This window comes from Strigops habroptila, chromosome 2 (genome assembly GCF_004027225.2).
Source record: "Strigops habroptila isolate Jane chromosome 2, bStrHab1.2.pri, whole genome shotgun sequence".
Lineage (NCBI taxonomy): Eukaryota > Metazoa > Chordata > Aves > Psittaciformes > Psittacidae > Strigops > Strigops habroptila.
This window is the reverse complement of record NC_044278.2, coordinates 86,326,889-86,330,979: the sequence shown is the minus strand read 5'-3', so window position 1 is coordinate 86,330,979 and position 4,091 is coordinate 86,326,889. Positions and strand designations below refer to the sequence as shown.

General features: G+C 34.8%; 1 long non-coding RNA gene across 2 annotated transcripts; it reads right to left on the bottom strand.

The window, feature by feature from the left end:
- Positions 1-306: 306 nt before the first annotated feature.
- Positions 307-3,734, bottom strand: LOC115604023. 2 transcript variants are annotated; one of them, XR_003990102.1, is made up of 4 exons: positions 3,701-3,728; positions 1,579-1,625; positions 1,354-1,497; positions 307-480 (listed from the first exon to the last, which is right to left on the bottom strand). It is a non-coding gene; the product is annotated as an uncharacterized LOC115604023 (long non-coding RNA). The 2 variants fall into 2 exon arrangements; XR_003990101.1 differs by having other exon boundaries at positions 1,354-1,625; positions 3,701-3,734.
- Between the last annotated feature and the right edge of the window lie 357 nt (positions 3,735-4,091).

Below are 4,091 nucleotides of genomic sequence, written 5' to 3'. Positions count from 1 at the left end.
TATATAAGAGGACTTTCCAAGTGTACGTAAGTGAGCCTTTTAATGTATTTCATGTTTCTATAAGAAAAATCATAATTTGGAAAAAGAAATAGTCTGTAAGATAGATCTGGCTGCAGTTTTATGCATTCTCTGGACCTCATTCTAATTAATTCATATGGATGTAAAGTTCGTCATTGTTTTTAACAGATAAATGATGATTTTAAATAGACACACAAACTCAGAAAAATAGGACTTTTAGAACTCACAAAAATTCATCAATTTATATTAAGTGTTAACAATAGAAACTAGTGAAACCTAATACCCAAATACCTATGTTGCAGCAATGTGAAACCTGTTTGCTGCATCTTTCCACATTCATACTTCTGAATCTTTTGTTTACCCATTTTTCTCTGATATTCTGTGCCCCACCTTCAGAGACATTTTCAGCTTGCTTCCCTATTGCTTCAGGCAAGAAGCAAGAGTGTTTGTATGAGATTTACCCTAAAAAAAAAAAAAGAAAGAGAACATCTGTGCTCCATATCCCTACACAGATTAATCAGTTAGAGTGACAATTCCACTGGAAATCGATACAGAGAAAACAAGAAAAAATTCAAAGGTTATCCAGTAAATAGTTTGTGCGGGCAGAAACTTCAGAAAAATAGCCCAATTTATGACTTCTAGCCTATCTGAGTGAACTACAGTATGATTAATTACAAGGATATTTTACACACCTTTCTTGACCAGTCATATATTTCTTCCCATTCTGTGTTGAATTTTCAGCAAAATCAGGAATGTTGTGTGTATGCTTTTCACTGTCTTTCAGAACTAGGGATAGGCAGAATTGGTATTTGGAAGGTCATGAATACGACTATGTAGATTTGGGAGAGAATCTAATCATCTCCTACACTAACATTGAAACAACCTAGAAAAACAAAAATTCAGCATTCTAAAGATTCTTCTAGGACTTAAAATCATTTAAATAACTATCATGTAACATGAGGAGGAAGGGAAAGGCTGAACACATTCTTCTTCCATTCAGTCTGCTGTTAACATTGAATCTTTGGGTGCCTTTTGTTTAGGCATCTTTTACATAGGCTCCAAAGTTCTTGGGAGTCTGGGAAGTTCTCCACTGACTGGGAGCTAGCTAACATTATTACAGTTTACAAGAAGGGCAAAAGGACCCAGGAAACTACAGACCTTTTGTTCTAATCTCAGTATCCAAAAATGTTATGGAGAAGATCATCCTGGGTGCTATTGAAAGGCCAAGGAAAAGGCCAAGATTCTCAATGCTTTTTCACCTCAGTCTTTGCTGGTCAGACTAACCTTTCGGAATCCCAGGCCCCTAAGATAAGAGGGGAAGTCTAGAAGGCTTACCTTTGCAGAAAGATTAGGGAGTACTGAAAAAAAGTGGACGCATGGGTTACACCCATGAATCCTGAGGCAGGTTGTTGATGTCATTGCAAGGCTACTCTCTATCACGTTTGAAAAGTCGTGGCATTCATGTGAGGTTCCTTAGGACTGGAAGAAAGCAAACGTCACTGCTGTCTTCAAAAAGAAGAAGAAGGAAGGTCCAGGGAACTACAGGATGGTCAGCCTCACCTCAGTCCCTGGGAAGACGACATAGCAACTAATTCTGGAAACAATATCTAGACATATGGAAGACAAGAATGTGATCAGGAGTAGTCAGCATGGATTTATGAAGAGGAAATTGTTCCTCACCATAAGTTTGCAGATGATACAAAACTGGGAGGAGGGTCTGATATATGAGATAGGTGTGCTGCCATTGCATAGTACCCATCTCTGTAATTGTGTGTGATATACTGACTCAACTAGATTTTTTTGAGGAGGTAGCATACATCAATATTATTTTCAGTTTGCTAGCTGCAGAAGAACCTGTAATTATTTAATGCAAATTTAGTTTTAATCAAAATCTTTTATCATTGGGACTAATTAAATCTGAACTATAAACACATCCATACAGTAATAATCAGTTTCTAAGGACTGAATACTGAAGGCATTCTATAGCTCTGTTTAAGTGTAATCTTCAGATGTCAGTGAGCATTTTTGCAGCAATTTATGACATCAGAGTCTCTAATAAGTATTATATATAGACTTACATCATCAACCAAAGGAAAATACAGTGTATTTAGCTCAAAGTTCAAAATAAAAGTAAAATTGAGAAAAAATGTAAGATATCAAGCTTGATATCAAGCACAATTTCTGTTTACGTAGTTATGGGATACAAGCATCTGTAATTTTACTGAGACAAGAAATTCTTACTATCATGAGCAGAAACAATGAAGTCAGTGTGACTGCTTGGGTGAAGAATGGTCACATATTGAAGAACTGCAGCCTTACTGTCATGATATATTATCCCATATTTCAGTCTTTCTGTATTGTTAAGTTTTAGCATATTTCTTTTTTTAAAAAATTCCTTTATATCTAACATTATATTATACAATTCTTTAAACCATCAAGTGTATATGTTGAGAAATAACTTGTCCTTTAATATTCTGATTTGTACATTATTTAATGTTCCGCTATGAAACAAAGCTTTCTTTAATCATCTGAATTAGTAGATGAATATGCATTTGTTTCTTTTGTCAGCTTAACTATTCTGACTTTCCACAGATAAACAGATAGCTGTGCCATTGCATACGATCTGACATGAAGTGAAGGAAAACGCATTAAGGGAGGGAAGAGATTTGATTAAAATAGATAGATGTCACATTCAATATTTAGAAGTTTATTTCAAAAACATATTCTGAATTTTCATCACAGAGCTACAATATTTTGTCAAGTTTACTTGATGATACCTGAGCTTTTAGTTGAACAAACCAATACAAAATGATGTTTTGTAATGTCTAATATGTGCAAGGACTAATACCATAGTTACTTCTTTAAATCTCTAATTTTAAGGGTAATTGAAGTGTAAAAATAAATTGAGATTATGCACAAAACACAGGTCAGAACCCAAGACAATAGTCTAAGAAAAGTCTATTCAAGACTATAAAAACATCTCACTTGCTATTCGATTGGAGTTTTAGTGAAACATTAACGGTACAGATTCATGAGTTTACTTAACAAAGAATATGACAAATTGCAGTTCATTATGCAAGTTATTATTTACTGAAATGTATTCATTGTTAAAAATAGAATTGGTACTGGCAACCAGGATGACACAAATCACAAACCAACAATTGGCATGAGATTTTGTATAAAATGTCACATTTGATATTCTAGTTATTAATTCTGTCATACTGCAACATAGTAAAGAACATTTAAAGGGACCTCATATTAAGTTGTCAATATTAATTTGTATGAATAATCACAAAAGTGCATTTTCCACATTTGTTTACCAGGCAAGCATTAATAGCAGCAGACTGATGTTAAGTAAATGCTAAAAAGGCAATACATACCTTGTAAGTATTGCATTCAAAAGGCTAATAATGGATCAAGCATTTTTTGAAAAGAAAATAAACTAGAAAGCTGTAATGTCTGACCGGCCACAAAACAAAGAAAGAAAAAAAAACTACAACCAACCAAACTCATGATATTTTTAGTCGTTGATTGATAACATTTATATATTATATTTGTCCTGGTTTCAGCTGTAACAGTTATTTTTCTTCCTAGCAGCTTGTACAGTGTTGTGTTTTTGCTTTAGTATGAGAACAATGCTGATAACACACCAATGTTTTAGTTGTTGCTCAGCAGCACTTACCCTGATCAAGGACTTTTCAGTCTCATGCTCTGCCAGTGAGGAGGGGCACAAGAAGCTGGGAGGAAACAGAGGCAGGACACCTGCCCCCAACTAGCCAAAGGGGTATTCCATAGCACAGCACATCATGCTCAGGAGATAAACTGGTGGGAATTGCCTGGAAGTTATCACGGCTCGGGTCGGGCTGCATATCAGTCGGCGTGTGGTGAACAATTCTATTGTGAATCACTTGTGTTTTCTGAGCTTTCATTTCTTTTCTTGTTTTTTCCTATTATTATCATTATTGTTGGTATTCTTTCTATTATCATTATATTTTTCTTTTTTTAGTTATTAAACTGTTCACATCACAATCCATGGGGTTTAGATTCTTTCAATTCTCCCTCCCAACCTGCCC